Consider the following 17,927-nt stretch of genomic DNA (forward strand, 5'->3'; position numbering starts at 1 on the left):
GCTCCTTTTTTTTTTTTTTTTTAATTTTTAAATGTTAATTTATTTTTGAGAGAGACAGAGCGTGAGCAGGGGAGGGGCAGAGAAAGAGGGAGACGCAGAATCGAAGCAGGCTCCGACATGGGGCTCGAACCCACCAACTGTGAGATCGTGACCTGAGACGAAGTCAGATGCTTAACCGACTGAGCCACCGTCCCAGTGAATGTTCTTGAACGCACCCCTGGCATTCCGCACAGCTGGCTCAGTCTTGACAGCCATCTGGCTCTTTCTTGCCCTCTGTGGGGCATAGCCACACCTTCAGGGAAGCCAGGGTCACACTTTTGCCTTTTGTAAGTGAAAGACACTTTCTGCAGCGGGTGGTGACGATATGTATCCTTCCTCTACCCTCTGTCTCTTGTCCCCACGCTGTGCTATCTGTGCCCCCAGCCCCCTCCCCTTTCCCGTGCTGCATCAGGAAAGCTTTTCAAGCATTCTGGTGTGGGATTGGTGGGGTTGGGAACAGTAGAGGTGACCGGTGGTCCCCTAAGGCAAGGCCTAGAAAGGCCTGGAGAGAGGCAATTTCCCTGTCAGCTAGGACACTGGCTCTCGCACTGCATCAGGGAAGCGGCAAGTCTCACACACACCTAGGGACAGCTGTCTTCTCCCATCTTGAGGGGGTCGGGGAGGTCAGAGGAGTGAGCAGGTGGCTGATTTTATGACCATTCTCTTCTAATCATGGTGATCTCCAAGGTGTTTGGCATGGTGCTTGTTATCTTTGACCCCCAGCTTCAACCCCGTGTGGCTCATGTGGTTTTGCTGTGGCCTCACACACCTGTGAGGGTGAGGTGGTGATGGAGCTTTGGTCTGAGTGCATCACCCTCAGCCGCAGAGACATGGACAAGCCCTCCTGCCGAGCCCTGCAGACGCTGCTTCTTGAGGTGAGACCCACACACCCCCAATCAATCCTGGCTTTGCTTAGCAGCCTGAGCGGGTTTCTGTAGCTTTCAACCAAACAACCTCTACTAAGGCCTTTATTGAAATAAAGTCTTATCTAGAGCCCAATACACATAAAGAAGAGATGGGGCACTTGGGTGGCTCAGGTCATGATCTCGTCGTGCGTGAGTTCGAGCCCCGCGTCCGGCTCTGGGCTGACAGCTCAGAGCCTGGAGCATGCTTCGGATTCTGCCTCTCCCCTGTTTTGTGCTCTCTCTTTCTCTCTCTCTCTCTCAAAAATAAACATTTTTTAAAAATTAAAAAAACAGAAAAGAAGAAATGACACTGTGGCTGTTCCGTTGAAGCCAGGGACGTTCCGTCAGCCCCTGTGTCCTCTGCTTGGGTGCCTTTGAGGGGTTCCCTTGGAAGCAGTTTAAAAACCACTGCAGAAGGCAGTGACTCTACCATCAAGGGGACTTGGTGTCCCAGGTAATCACTGGGCTCCTTCTGGCCGCTGAGCCACAAAAAGCAGACACAAGGGTTACAAGCGAGGGTGACAACATCAGCGCCACCAAGGGGGCACAGAGAGGTCTGGGGCTCTCCAATCCCACCAGCCTGAACTCAAAGGACCGGGACATCCTCTGGTTTGGTTCAGCGGTAAGTCAGCTGGGAGGTACCCAGTGATCCTGTTCTCTCTACCGGTGTGACCTTGACCATTAGCCTGTGCCAGATCGTATTTGGCTCGAGACTCTTCCTAACGTACCTGGGCTAATACCTACCCGACTCAGTGGCGTCGTCTCCTGGAAAGCACTCTCACTCCATCCTCCAGCCCCAGATATGTACACGCTGGCTGTGTACATAGTCGTATTTGCAGCTGGGCCCGGAAGACGGACTTCCGGGGGATGGCCGAGGTGGGGGAGGGGTGCCGTCTCCCTGGTGTTTGTGCACTCAGACCCTGCTCTTTGGTTAGGCGCTCACAGCGCCCTTGGGTCCAGATGCACGATGGTGGTGCAAAGGCTGTCACACGATACTTACCTCTACAGCAGGCTTGTGGCTTCTGCTGTCAGATGAGATCCCCACGGTCTCACTGGTGGCAAGTGGCAGCACGAGGACTCAGACCCAGGACCTTGAATTCCAAGGAACGGCTCTTGGAGCCCAGCTCCTCCAGGAAAAGCACCCCTGGTCCCCGAGGCGCACCTTTTGCCATAGAACTTTCTGGAGCTGGGGGTGACTCAGTGTATTTGCTTTCTCCATCGTTTCTTGCCCCTTCGCTGTCTTCTCTGTGCCCCCAGCCTCCTCCCCTTTCCTGTCCTGCATCCGGAAGGCTCGGGAGCTGTTTTCTTTGTTCTTAGGCACAATAGGTGACCCACAGCCTTTCCTCCTAGGTCCCCTCCCCAGTCTTGTGGGATTTCCTCTAACAGCTGGGTCTACATTTCCAATGCTTCGGGGAGGTTGGGGTGGGGCAGCCCCTGGGGCCACTTCCCCACCACTGGCCCTGTGCCTGGTTAAAGAACGTGATCAGAGCAGCAGACTTTCCAACGATCCCTGGGGGTGGCTCAGGCCCAGGCAGACAGGTCTGGGCCCAAACAGAAGAATCATTTGGCCTTAGACAACAGCATTGACGTCTACAGGCTACGGGCATTAGCTCAGATTAGACCAGAACACCACCCAGGACAGTAGCTGGTGAAGAATGTGGATAGAGGATGGTCAGAGCAAAAGCAAGGGGACACTCGATAGGTATTCTTCAGTAGTCACTCCCTCCAATTCCCTCGTTCCTTACCATCCGTGGGTGAATGATTTCTGTGACTTTGGGGGGGCCCAGGAGACATCACATTTCAACCCTGCTGTGGGAGACCCCGCATCTGACAGTCTATGGGCAAGATTGGCGTTTACAGATAATGTGGCAAGAATCTGAACTATGCAGTGACTCTTGTGTCTTTTGATAGGCATGTTAAAGATAGCCCCTGTTTAAATGGTTTTTTTTTTTTAAGTTTTACTTATTTCTTTTGAGAGAGAGAGAGAGAGCATGAGCAGGGGAGGGGCAGAGACAGGGAGAGAGAATCCCAAGCAGGCTTCGCACTGTCAGCACAGAGCTCGACGCGGGGCCTGAACCCACCAACCGTGAAATCATGACCTGAGCCAAAACCAGGAGTCACAGGCTCAACCCACTGAGCCACCCAAGATAGTCCCTGTTTAAAGAGAAGGGAAGGGATGGGGGAGGGAGAAAAGAAGGAGAAAAAGAAGAAAAAGGAAACCAGTCCACAATTACAACCCATAGAGAGGAGAAAACATGTTATAACCCAGAGAACCAAAACTACATACCTATCCATCTTTTTCAAAATCGGCTCACTACATTTGCCTGTAGGAAACAAATTCAAAGAGAGACGAGGCAGCAGATTAAAATTCCTTCCTGCCTACTCGTGAAAGGGCTTTAATCTTAGCACGGGCGGACGATAAACAGAGCTCTCTTTCAGCCAAGTCTGGTGAGAGAAATTGCCTCTTTTTCTAGCAAAGGCCTATGGACAGGGCCAAGCAGTGAGCATCTCGGACCCGTCCGTCATCCACCATCCTGCCCCCCCACCCCCTCACCTGTCTGGGATGTCTGCCTCTCCCTGTTGCCAGCAATTGCCCGTAAATGGCACACAGAGATTGTACCAAGTTACCAAGCTTTGACCAAAGAAAATTCAGGCAGAAGGCAAACCGTATTGCAGACACATCTGCTTTTATTTGTGGCCTTTGCACAGCCGGGGTTTCAGGTTCCCGCTTCCTGCCCGCCTCTGAAAGCGGCTTTGTCTTTTTTTTCCTGGACTGAAGCATTGCATTTGCAACAATCACACAAGCCTCAAAAGCTGCCATTTCTAAGGTGGCATCCACTTCTACGGCTCGCGTCACAAAACCACTGCAGGCGGCCAGAATTCTTCACTTATGTCCAGCCCTTTGTTGCTTTTGTAGTTGTGTAGGGAAAAAAATAACTTTCTTTCTTTTTTTTTTTTTTTTGGTGTATTCGTGTGCTGGGGGCTGTTGGCTGCCATAACAGAGTGCCACAGACTGAGCCACTTACACAACAGGAGCCTATTTCCTGACGGATCTGGAAACTAGAAGTCTGAGATCAAGGTATATCGGCGGGTTTGGTTTCTCCTGAGGCCTCTCTCTTTGGCTCGTGGATGGCTGTCTTCTTCCTGAGTCTTCACATGGTTCTCACATGGAATGTGTGTCTGTGCCCAAAGTTCCTTTCCTTTTTTTTTTTTTTATAAGACAAAGAAAAGAGAGAGAGTAAGAAAAGGGGGGAGGAGCAGAGAGAGAGGGAAAGAGAATCCCAAGCAGGCTCCGAGCTGTCAGCAGAGCCCAACGTGGGGCTCGAACTCATGAACCGCGAGATCATGACCTGAGCTGAAATCAAGAGTCAATTGCTCAACTGACTGAGCCACCCAGGCACCCCCCCAAATTTCATCTTCTTAGAAAGACCCCAGCCACATTGGATAAAGGCCCATCCCAATGACCTCATTTAAACTTAATGACTCCTTTAAAGACCTTTCTCCAAATACTGTTACATTCTTAGACACTAAGGGTTAGGGCTTCAACATATGAATTTTGGAGGGATGTAATTCAGCCTACAACTTTTGATAAAAATTGTACTGGTCTTTTGACTTTCACATTCCAGAACATTCCAGAGTGCTGGGAAAAAAAAAACCCATCTGACCACCTCTACCTATGCCACTTGAGGACTCTTTGGCCTGTTCCAAGGGAAGTTGTTATCTTGCATAGCATATTATGGGAAACACTGTGGTAAACCCTGAAATGCATTTTCTCTTTTGATGCTTACGTAATGACCTCATAGGACTTCATAAATTAATGCATGGAAGTGATGAATAAAGGCTAAAGAGATCCCTTAAGCACTTAAGACTTCTGTTAATAGACTTGCATATGGGGAAGACCATGTGATGGGCTTCTGGGTCAGAGGTTGCCATTTATGGGTCTGAATCGAATGTGTGTCTTGGAGCAGTGCATTCTTCCATGTCAGGGACTGTTAATTTTGTTTCTTTCTTGACGAGACTCTTCCACTGGGTTTTACAAGATCTTACAAACAAAGGCATTAAGATCATATAAAGCAGGATTATTCATTATACCATAAGAATTTCTTGTGTGGGGGCACCTAGGTGGCTCAGCCGGTTAAGCATCCAACTTCATGTCAGGTCATGATCTCATGGTTTGTGGGTTCAAGCCCCACATTGGGCTCTGTGCTGACAGTTCGGAGCCTGGAGCCCGCTTTGGATTCTGTGTCTCCCTCTCTCTCTCCGCCCCTCCCCCGCTCGGGCTCTGTCTCTCTCTGTCTCTCTCTCTCAAAAATAAATAAACATTAAAAAAGAAAAGAATTTCTGTGTGACCCACTCTAGGAAGTAAGAAATTTGTAATCTCATTGACGAAAAGATGTGCAGCTCACCTCTGCATATACTAATGGAAATTCAATTCCTTAGACCGTTGTCTAGGAAATCAACAACGCTAAGTATTTCTGCCTTTATGACAAGGCCCAAGTTTGTCACCAGCTTTCTCTTCGCATGCTACACCCCCCTCCCCCAATCTGGCTTCACCTCGCACACCCAAGCTCACATTTCCCTCATCTGCTTCTCTAGCTGGTGTCTCTCTTCTGAGCTTTGACCCCGAGCCTTCTGACTACAACACTTTCCACTTAATTTTCCCACAGGTAATTTGAACTCCACGTGACCCAAGCAGAAACCATCACCTTGCTCTAAATCCTGCTCCTCCTCCTCTCTAGTCCCTGTTGGTCAAATGGCACCATCGTCAATCTACCGTCCTCCCTTTCAATTTACCGATTCCTGCAGATTCTACTTCATTAGGACATCTTGAGTACACTCCAGTCTCTCTTCCTTCGTTGGTACTGTACTGGACTCCACCCTCCAGTGTTCCCCCATGGGGTCCTGAAACCCATGGGTGCAGGGCAATATCATGGCGAATATCATGGGTGAGAGATAAACAACATCGTGCTTTGGGCTCTGGAAGGTCTGGATTGAAATTCCAATTCTGCCGCTTAATAACTATGTGACTTTGGTCAAGGTGCTTCATCTCCACAAGTCTTGGTTTTCTCATTGGTAGAGTAGGGGAAAGGTCTAACTTTGGGAGGTAAAGTAACTTAAATAAGAGAACACATATAAAGTAGTGAGTACGGTGCCTGGAATACGGTACTCAGACATCTGATGATTTAATTGCTCTGATTGCAATATTTCAGTTACCCTCAATTTCCTTGGCAAGGCACACACGGCCAGCACCCTTGCTTCTCTGACCCCATCTCTTGACCCTGCTCACCCAACTTTCTTCGTCTCCACCATGCTGAACTCTCTGATGTTTCCAAACGAGCCAGGCTTTCTCTGCTCACTGCTCCTTTATGTAAGCAAGATGGCTCCCACCACCTGACCTCATGCCTCCTCCTTCCCACCACCTCCCTCTGTACGATCCTAGGGCTCATCCTTCTGGGAAAACTCTAGTCCCTTCAGAGGTCTTCTTCTCCATCTAGCAGCTTCCTTCTATCATTGCACTGATCACACTCAATTGCATCCATTTGTCTACTTGTCCCCTTCCCTTTTCTTCCTAGAACTAACTTTATGCTTTGTATCGCTAATTCCTAGGCACCGACCCTTACGTATGATGGGCATTCGGCGCCTATTGAATGAATGATAACAGCCAGCATTTATTTAGCCCTTGTTATGTGTCAGGATAATATTGGCTCTGATTTCTTTTTGTGGAGCTGCTGAGTTTGTTTTGTTTCCTATGAGTAAAAAACCCTTTTTAGAAGTAATCTTTGGTTATCTGGTCAGATTTGGAAAAACTTTAACCTTGGCAGAAATCTGCCTTATCACTAATAATGTTGCTATTTGTCTCTGTCTTTGGTGTTTGTCGCATGACCATAAGAAGAAAATTCAAAGGGAAGATAGATTCCAATACGTACATTTTTCAAGTCGGCCCTGAGACAGAGAAATTCAGAAGTCTTCAACTTATGCCGGCATCCTTTGGACAAACTGTCCTTGGTCACTCATCAAAACCTTATGAAATGAGACTCAAAAGCATTATGCAAAGTGAAAGACATCAGACACAAAGGGCCATATATTATATGATTCCATTTATATGAAATGTCCAGAATAGGTAAGTACACAGAGACAAAGGTAAATTTTTTTCTTAATTTGAGAGAGAGAGAGAGAGAGAGAGCCAGGGAGAGAGAGAATCTTAAACAGGCTCCATGCTCAGCACGGAGCCTGACATGGGACTCAATCCCATGACCCTAGGATCACAACCTGAGCCAAAACCAAGAGTCAGACACTCAAACAACTGAGTCACCCAGGTGCCCCAGACAGAAGGTAAATTAGTGGTCACCTATGGCTGGGAGTGGGAACAGGAATTGACTGCAAATGGAAAAGAAGTTACTTAAAAAATAATAATAATTAATTAATTATTTTGAGAGACTGAGAGACAGAGACAGAGCGTGAACAGGAGAGGGACAGAGAGAGAATCAGGCTCTACACAGAATCTGAATCAGGCTCCAGGCTCTGAGCTGTCGGCACAGAGCCCGATGCGGGGCTTGAACTCACAAGCCATGAGGTCATGACCTGAACCGAAGTCGGAGAATTAACTGACTGAGCCACCCAGGCACCCCAAGAAGTTACTTTTCAGAGTGATGGAATGTTCTAAAATTGGACTGCATGGATGGTTGCACAATTTCGCAAATTTACTAAAAATATCAAATTGTACCCTTATGATAGATAGACTTTGTAATATATCATCTGTACCTCAATAACACTGTTTATGAGAATCCTTATGAGAACTTTCCCCAGTCTTACCTTGTTTTCTCCATGACAGTCTGGTTCTGGGAGAGATTTCCTTTCCAAATCTTTCACCCTCTGGGAACTGCTGGGAATATGCTGGGATTGTGGTTTTATAGCTCGGCCCGTCACCTGGAGAACCTGTGACAGATGTATAAGTGGTAATTTGGACCAGACTCTGCTGGGCTCAGCCTATGTGCCCATCCCCTCTAGGCCATATCTGTATTTGTGCTATAACTCAAATTCATGTACATATCATTCTAAATGGCATCATTTCACCAATAACTTAGCATTACGGGAGCCACTTTAGGGAATTTTGATAGTCACAAAATCATTTGAGAGATGAATGAGAAGGAAATCTTTCTAACTACCCAATGTTTTATATATATATATATATATATATATATATATATTTTTTTTTTTTTTTTGTTGTTGTTGTTGTTGTTGTTTTCTTGATTGGTATGAGAGAGCATCTGAAAGAAATTTAGGTTTTAAAGCTGCTTCCTTAAGAGATTCCTTGGCCACAGGGGTGCCTGGGTGGATCAGTGGGTTGAGCTTCTGACTTCAGCTCAGGTCATGACCTCCCAGTTTGTGGGTTCAAGTCCCACATCAGGCTCACTGCTGTCAGCCTGTCAGCCTGTCAGTGCGGAGCCCCCTTCAGGTACTCTGTCCCCCTTGCTCTTTGCTCCTCCCCCAATCATGTTCGCTCGCTCTCTCTCTCTCTCAAAAATAAATAAATAAATAAATAAATAAAACATTTAAAAAAAGAGAGAGTCCTTGGCCATGGCGAAGAAAAATGTGAAAAACATAAAAACGTGTCTCTTTTTAATCCTTTAATCACAACTCATATCGAAGAGCCTTGATACTTTCTATTCCTTTCTCCATTCTCTGTTCCATCTCCTTCTGCCCCTCCTTCTCCCCTGATCTGCCTGCTTCCCTCCTGAACCACCAGAAACTTTCAAGTTCAATTATCTTTTCTTTTTAAATTTTTTTTTTTTAATTTATTTTTGAGACAGAGACAGAGCATGAACGGGGGGAGGGTCAGAGAGAGAGGGAGACACAGAATCTGAAGAAGGCTCCAGGCTCCGAGCTGTCAGCACAGAGCCCGATGCGGGGCTCGAACCCACAAACTGTGAGATCATGACCTGAGCCGAAGTCGGACGCTTAACCAACTGAGCCACCCAGGCACCCCTATCTTTTCAAATTAAATCCTCCTTGGAACAGAGAAAATCCCTACAGTTGATGTTAAGCCCCGTGTTTTGCCCGCACTGAGAGCATTGTCAAAATTTTCCCAAAGTCTTTGGAGAAATATGACTCGATGGATGCAAATTTACAGAGGAGTTTAGAACAGTCTATGAATATGTCATCCAGAACTCACTGTTCTATCCCAATTAGTTCAGATATTAGTAGGAACCTCCTTTGCCAGAACAGTGGGTCACCAAGGCCAGGACGGGAAGAACCGAGTGTGGCTTAAGACGGTGGAGGAAACCAGAGGGATTGAGAAAAGTTGTAGATGTTGGACAAGATCTTTTGGCAGCTATCCCCAGATCTTTCCAGCGAAACCACATGGGCATCTGAGTCGGCCCTTAGGCAAAGAGAGGATGAGGCCCCTTGCAGACTGCAACAGAGTTCGGAAGTAGATTGGTCAGCAGATGTGACTCCAGCTCTCTCCTGGCTTTTGGAAATGGCCTTAGTCCAGAAATAGGGGACTTAATATACAAGCAAAAGCTAGAGCAGGGAAGAGCCCATTGCCAGACCTCCGGCTCCTTGCCAAATGCTTTAAAAGAAACAACAAGGCTTGGAATAGATACATGAATTTACAAAAGTCAGATGGTGGGTATCTCTAAATAATCCTCAAACCCCGGGCACTTGTTGTGATGAGCACTGGGTGTTATGGGTAAGTGATGAATCACTACATTCTACATCTGAAACCAATTTTGACCATCTATGTTAAGCAACTAGAATTTAAGTAAAAACTGGAAATAAAAAAAACGACACCCTCAAACATTCCCAATGCTAATAACAGCCGTCCTCAGACCTTTAACCTAAGAACATTCCTTCCTTCTTGTGACACAACAGCACTAACTTGATAAGGAGGGGTTCACACTGCCAATAAAAACACCAAGTTCCTTGTTCTCCTGAAGGTCTCTTCCTGGAAATCCCTGGAAATGCCCCTGTTCACAGTGAGACCATAGCTAATTTCCCCGTTGATTTACTATTACTCCAGTATCTGAGTCAAATCTAAATTGGTCAAGGAGACACAAAAACATTTTTCGACGCAGGCGGGATTTGGGAGTGAAAACAAGTAAGGTTCAGAGTGCTTTATCTAAGTCTCTATCCAAACTCTGCAGCATTCTGTTAAACCGGAAGCTAAAAAAGAACTAAAACTAAAGAACTTGGTGAAGGCCTCCCAGAGAAAATGCTTATCACTCATGGCTTGTACCAGTCCACATAACACTCCTACCGTCCCTCGTCGAAAAGTCTGAAAGCCAAGATACAGATGCATTCAGGACTTCAGGGCCACGAATGGGATAGACATCCCTTGCTTTGCTATTGTACCAAACCCAAATCTAATTTCACATGGGTGCCTCCTGCAGCTACGTATTTAACAGCCGATTTGCTTTCCTTAGTGTCCCTTTAGATCGAAGCGGTCAAAACTCATTTACGTTCCCCTGGGGAATTAGCAGTGTGCCTAGACAATTTACTCTTTCCGCCTCTCAATCATCTTCAACCAGGGCCCCAAGAACCTTCCATTTCCCTACATCCTACGCTTACCCAATATATAATGAGCTTTTGCTTATTCTAGAGACTAGGTGAGATCCAAGACTGATTCCATCTTCCTCCTCAGAAAGGACATGGGTTTCCAAAGAGAAGTCACAATTTGGTCAAAGTGAGATTCATTTCCTGGGACGTGCTTTATCTTACGGAGGCAAATCCTTACTTCAGACATACTGCAGGACCTTCAAAACTTTCCCAGGCCAACAAATAAGAGACAAGTAAGAAGATTCCTGGGTCTCACCGGCTGCTGCCGACAATGACTTCCAGCTCCTGTGAAATTGCCAGGGCACCAAATGATTTAACCAACTCCTCGATAGCCGAACCTCTCCCCTCGGAGTCTGAACATGAAAGGGCCTTTCATGAGTTAAGATTAGCCCTCCAACAATCCTCCACATTGGCCTTCGCAATTATCATAAGCCTGTCTACATATTTGTATATGAGACGTAACTTCACGGGGATCACGAGACGCCAAGAACTTACTACCCTTTCTCTCTCTCTCTCTCTCGATCCAGTGGCTGTGCCATTTTACATTCTCATCTGCAGTGTATGAGGGCTCCAATTTCTCTACATCTCTGCCAACGCTTGCTATTGTCTGTTTTTTTGGTTTTTGTTTTTAATTACAGGCACCCTCGCAGGTGTGAATTAGCAGCTCACTGCGGTTTTGATTTGCATTTTCTTAATAGCAACTCTGCCCAGCATTATCCCACATGCTTTTCCATTTGTGTATCTTCTTTGGAGAAATGTCTACTCAAGGCCTTTGCCCGTTTTTAAGTTGGTTTGTTTGTCTTTCTGTTGTTGACGTGAAGGAGCTCTTTATATATTCTAAATATTAAGCCTTGTCAGATGGCTGGTTTGCAAATATTTTCTCCCATTCTGCGGGTTGTCTTTTAATTCTCTTGATGGTGTTGCTTGATGCACAAAAGTTTTCAGTTTTAATGAAGCCCAATTTATTTTGTCTTTGTCGCCTATGCTTTTTGGTGTCGTGCCGGACAACGCATCTCCAGATCCAAGGTCATGAAGGTTTCCCCTCTGTTTTCTTCTAAGAGTTTTCTAGTTTTAGCTCTTCCATTTAAGTCTTTGACCCATTTATTGCTGTCCTTGATCCACTGCAAGCTAATTCTTACATACGGCACAAGGGAGCACATGTGGATGTTGCATGTGGATGTCCCATTTTCCCAGCACCACTCGCTGAGGAGACCGTGCTTTCCTTCTTGAATGGTCTTGGCACCCTTGTGGAAAAGTCAATTGACCGTGGACATGAGGGTTTATTTCTGCCTTCTCCATTCTCTTTCATTGGTCCATATGTCTGTCTCTACAACAGTCCCACCGTATTTTGTTTTGTGGAGCTTTGTAGTAGATTTTACAATTGGGAAGCCTAAGTCTTCCAGGTTGTTCTGCCAACCTGGTTTTAGGGTCTTCTTTAAATGTGCTGGCTTCCTCTGCTGGATGATCTTTGTTACACGTTGAAGACACACAACATTTCTCCTATGAAATCCTGTTACTTCCTCCCGTACATATCCCTACTCATCACTATAATACCTAGAGCCTTGATATTCTTCTTCTATTACCTGAAGAAGGGGAAATTCATAACGATCTGACCTCTGTTCATGAATGATGTGTCAGAAACTTTAGAAAAATGCAGACTCGGGGTGCCTGGGTAGCTCAGTCACTTAAGTGTCTGGCTCTGAATTTTGGTTCAGGTCATGATCTCAAGGTTCGTGAGTTTGAGCCCCACATCAGGCTCTGCGCTGACAGTGCAGAGCCTGCTTGGGATTCTCTCTATCCCTTTCTCTCTCTGCCCTCCCCCATTCTCTCTCTCTCTCAAAGATAAATAAACTTAAAAAAAATCTTTTGACATAAAAAGAAAAACACAGACTTAATCCTACTGGTTGGTGGACAATATCTTCAGACTGAGGCAGGAAAATAATCTTGTAACAAACTCACTTTGCCTCTAGAACATGCTCTCTTGGCAGAGGCGAAATCCGCCCAGATGGCAAAATTCGCTGTGCTCACCAGGGCTTTCCAGGTAGCTCCAGATAAGAAAGTTAAATATACACACGGAGAGTAAATATGCATTTTGGGGAGTTCATAATTTTGGAATGCTTTGGAAACAAAGAGTCCTCCTACCCTCAACAGAAACCCCATTTAGGAATGGGAACCCAGTAGAAGAAGAGCAGAACGAGGCATGGGTACCCTGAACCAGGGTGGAGATCGCCCTCTCGTCCAAGTATTGGTGATCCACCCCGTGTCCCTCTTCAGGTATAAACATCTGACCCAGTGCAAAGCTGATGGCCATTTGCCTGTTGGCTTGTTTTCTGGTTAAGCAGAAAATTTCTCTTAAAATAGGGATTGCAAAGAGGGTGAGGAGGAAGCCGAAGACAAAACTTTTTGTCTCCTGTGTGCATTTGATTGACTCCGCTACTAACTCCCTCTGGCTAGAAGGACAACCTTGTAATTCGAGAAAGGGTTTTAGGCTCTGAGTACCTAAAAGGACAAGCCAACGTCTGGGAAGGAGCTAGGCTGCATAGAATTTCCCATGCTGCTTTAAAAGGCAAGGAAGACCAAAATACAACTGGAAGAATAATTCTAAGAAGGGCAGACTCGCTGAAGAATCCTGTTTTAAAAAAAATAGCGGATTTGGGAAATAGGAGAATGCTTTATTCTTCTTAGAGTCACAAAATGACAATTTAAATTTCAGATGTCCCCTTCCCCCACTTCCTTATGCATCCTGAAATTATCTCAGTATAAATCTTGATCTGGGCCACTTTGCTCTCTCACCCACTGGAAATCTACTTGGTCAGAGTGTGGCATAGAAACTAGGAAGCCCTCCTCTTTCTCTTAAAATCTTCTACCCCAGGGGCGCCTGGGTGCCTCAGTCGGTTAAGCATCCGACTTTGGCTCAGATCATGATCTCGCGGTTTGTGAGTTCGAGACCCGCGTCGGGCTCTGTGCTGACTGCTCAGAGCCTGGAGCCTGCTTCGGATTCTGTGTCTCCCTCTCTCTCTGCCCCTCCCCTGCTCACGCTCTGTCTTTGAATAATAAATAAATGTTATTAAAAAAAAATCTTCTATCCAAAAGTAAAATGAAACCCAGCTTCTTCCTTTGACTCAAGGAAAGATGACTTCTTTCGAATACGTTTCCCTTTGTTTTCCCAAAAGGTGCCTCTTAACTCTTGAAGCCTAAAATGTGTATTTGCTAGTTACAGTTGAACTGTTTTCATGGCCTCTTTTCTACTTTATTGGAAAAGCTAAGTGAAGGCTGGGGAACAGTTCCTTGGGAAGTACAGGTCCCAGAGCCTAGAAGCATCTACAGTCGGAATATCTGAGCCCAGATCTGGCTTCCTGGCCATTAAGCCGTGGGTCCTTAGGCAAGCCACTTAATGACACCCATAAACTGGGGATAATATGCACTCTGTGTGCCTAATCGGTTGTTGTGATGACCAAACAAGATAATGTATGAGAAAGTGTTCTTTAAAAAGACACAGTACAAAGAATGGTTATCTGCGAGCAACAGGATTATAGGCCAACTTTTGTTTCTCCCACATGTTTTCTTCTCTGTTATATAATTTATACTTTAAAGAATAACTTTTAAGGGGCGCCTGTGGGGCACAGTCAGTTGGGTGTCTGGCTTTTAATTTGGGCTCAGGTCAGGATCTCCCAGTTTGTGGGATCAAACCCTGCATCGGTCTCTAAGCCGATGGCGCGAGCCTGCTTGGGATTCTCTCTCTCTCTCTCTCTCTCTGCCCATCCCCCACTCGCACACAAGTGCGCGCACTCTCTCTCAAAATAAATAAACACTTTTTTAAAAATAGCGTTTAATTTCCTTTAATTTTTATTAAATGTCATATATGTTTTCTGTTTTCCGTTTTCTTTCTCAAGTAGGCTCCACGCCCAATGTGGGGCTCAAACTCACTACCCTGAGATCAAGAGTCATATGCTCCGCTGACCGAGACAGCCAGGCGCCCCCCCAAATGTCATTGATTTTAAAATGAAAGGATGCAGAGGTGCATGAGTACAAATAAAAATTAACCTTCTTTTGATGTTGCTCTAATTTTATACCGTTTCCTAATAAAATGCACAAATTTCTAACTTGTAAGTTTCAAACCAATGGTGTCAGGGTGTTGCTGGGCGATCTGAGCATGTAGAAAACAGCTAAGCTGTATATTTAAACACTAAGAAAAACAGAAATAGGGGGCACCTGGCCGGCTCGCTTGACAGAGAAGGCGACTCTAGATCTCGGGGTTGTGAGTTCGAGCCCCATGTTGGGTGTAGAGTTTACTTTAAAATTTTTTTTTAAAAATAAAGAAAAATAGAAACAGGAAAATAAGACTTTTCTTGGTCCTAAGGACAAAGCCAGTTCTTAGAAATTTGGTTAATTAAAATACAACAAATGTCTTAATGTAAAGCTAGTAGTAGAGTCCTACAGCTAAGAAGTGAGCCTCCGGTTTCTGCATCGGATGTACAGGTTCAAGAGCGTCTGTCCCCTCTGGCCGGTGGGAACACAGCGTCTCCTAGCCCCGTGGCGGTTCCGGCAACAGTTCAGCAGACAGCTCCTCGTGGTGGCTCTTTGGTGTCACACCCCATGCACGCAGAGCTGAGTGTTCAGCTGACTTCAAGGTCGCCCCTTGTTGATTTGGGGACCACTCTGCACAGCTCTCTCCTCTCCAGTGTCCTGCCCATCCCAGCTGCCTCTCTCTCTCCAAATGTCCATCCTGACTTCTCCGGCGTCTCCACCTCCCATCCTGCTTGGCTTCTGGAAAGTGCCTCTGGACAGAAAACCAGGGAAATTATAAGACTCTCCCTATTTGGATTGCTTTCTCTCTCGGGGACCAGTCATCTGTCGCCTGTTGCCTAAGATCTGAAACCATCTGGTTCCTAGGGTTTGTCCAGTTTGCCAGCTGTTTAAGGCTGGAAAGCAACTCTGGAACCAGTGACCCCCATATGGCCACAGTCAGAAAGCCCTTAAATTTTGGAAGCTAGAGCCTTCATTCCCTAAAAGAGACTGTTCCCACTCTGGATTAGAAATTTGGTGACTGCGGAATGGACACATAGTGCTCTTTGTATCTCTTCTAACACCAGTGGTTAAGTTACAGAGCAAAATGGAGGGATAACTGATTCAGCCGAGAATTATCGAATGCCCACTATATGCCAGGTTTTCATTTGGCCCCGGGGCCACAGGAGGGAAGAAGATGTCAAAGTCCCTGCTTCCTGGTAAAAATCAGTAGTGACCTAGAGCGTACAATTTAAGCAATACCTCTCACCGTACCACCTGCCCTGACATCACCCTTCCTTCTTCTCGACTTGAAACTCCCCACTTTTAGGATTGATTCTACACATCTTTTTCCACCAGCTACTGAGTCCTTTGCACTGCGCCAGATGCTGAGGATGATTCCAATCAGGAGCAAAGCACAACTTCTACCACCAAGCAGCTTAAAACTGGCGGAGGAGATGAGGTGCGTATACGAACAATTAATAAATTCAACTCCCCTGGCCACTCGTTTCCCCAAAAGCATTAGTTTAAAAGATAGACTTACACCTAGAGATCCAGAGCCTCTGCAGTTCTCCTCCAATGGGTTCCAAGAATCAGGAAAGCTCTGAGAGGTCTTTTTGTACTTCATAGTTTTGCCTGGAGTCCATCTTGGGAGGGGCAAGAGAAGAGACTGCTTTCTCTGCCTCCAGGCCCGTATATTTACCTGCCACTGGGCTTTGTTTTTTAAGTTTATTTATTTATTTTCAGAGAAAGAGAGAGCATGCGGGAGGCACGGGGGGGGGGGGGGGGGGAGAGAGAATCCCAAGCGGGCTCTATGCTGTCAGCGCGAGCCTGACGCAAGGCTCGATCTCACGACTGTGAGATCATGACCTGAGCCGAAATCAAGAGTCAGATGCTCAACCAAGTCACTTAGGCCCCCCGCCCCGGCCACTGGACTTCTGATTGGACCTTCCCCCATTACCTCAAAAAACTTGATATGTACCCAACTGACTTCTCCATTGCGTCCTCCTTACCTTCCTTCTCTTCAAGAGAATCAGCACCATTCACCCTGCTGCCCAAAACAGAAATCTGGGCTCACCCTGGACCTCTTCTCTCTCTTCTCTCATACCTGATCCCTCACTGATATCTGTCAGTCAGACCCCTTCTTTTCACCCTCCCAAGTGAGCTTCATGATTCAGTGGTTTTGCCTGCCTTGTGCTCAGCTATATCCCCCATAGAGCAGGTGCTCAAGAGATAGTTACCGAATGAATGAGTGAATCTTCATTCTTGCTACTCTCTTGCTCTAGGCCCTCATCTTATCAAATGAAGTGTTATGCTAGTCTAACTAGATTCAAGGATGGCAAGCAGAAAACGCTCAAATCCATTGACGACAACGCTGCCACAGGGATCTTCCCAAAACACATCCAATATTTGTTATTCATTATGTTCTACGAGGTTGCCGTGGACGCTGAATTAGTGAATGTTGAACTGTTCCTTGTGTTTTTTAATTCTTCAAACATTTTTTTTTTAATGCTCATCTATTTTTGAGAGAGAGAGAGACAGACAGAGTGCAAGCAGGGGAGGACAGAGAGAGAGGGAGACACGGAATCGGAAGTAGGTTCCAGGCTCGAAGCTGTCCACACAGAGCCAACTCATGAACCATGAGATCATGACCTGAGGCAAAGTCAGGTGCTTAACCGACTGAGCCACCTCGGTGCCCTTGAACCATTCCTTCTAAGGGGAGATACAGGATCGGGCTCCTGAGAGTCTTTCGGTCACAACATTTTCCTCAACCTGTTAATGCATAGCCTTGCTTTATGGGTGTTTCTGTTCAAAGATGCTTTATTTGATATATATATATCACTGATTCATTAACATTGAACTCACCAGCACTGCTACTCGTGCCCAAATGGACCTCATCTAACGCAAGTATTTTCTCCATACAGCACATCACAGCCTCCTTGCATTAGGAACACTAGACAGCATTTCAGCGCGGAGCTTGGGGGCTGTGTTAAACAATGAAATCACCAACAGAAACCAAAAGAAATGCAAACTACATGGCACTAAATAGACCACAAAAGGGACACTGGTTTACAGTGTTTACAGTGTGACCTAAAACAGGAAGACAGAGCATCCTGTTTGACCTCAGCTGAGAGCCTGTGCACTGAGAGACTCAAAATTTTCAGCTCTCTGTACATGCCCACAAATGACTATGGAAGTGCCACAAGTGTTGATTTTGAGGTCACAAATAAATTTTAGCAAGTAGGCAAATTCGCACATCCGGAATCCCCAAATACAGAACCCTTGAATAGTGAGGATGAACCCTAACACTCAATCATGTCACCTCCCTCCCCCCACCAAGCCTTCAATGACTTACCATTGCCCCCAGGGAACTTGGTTTCCTCTTCAATCGCAGGACCGGGGATTTCTATTTAACTTCTG

This window comes from Herpailurus yagouaroundi, unplaced genomic scaffold (assembly GCF_014898765.1).
Source record: "Herpailurus yagouaroundi ecotype Mexico unplaced genomic scaffold, PumYag 530, whole genome shotgun sequence".
Taxonomy (NCBI): Eukaryota; Metazoa; Chordata; class Mammalia; order Carnivora; family Felidae; genus Herpailurus; species Herpailurus yagouaroundi.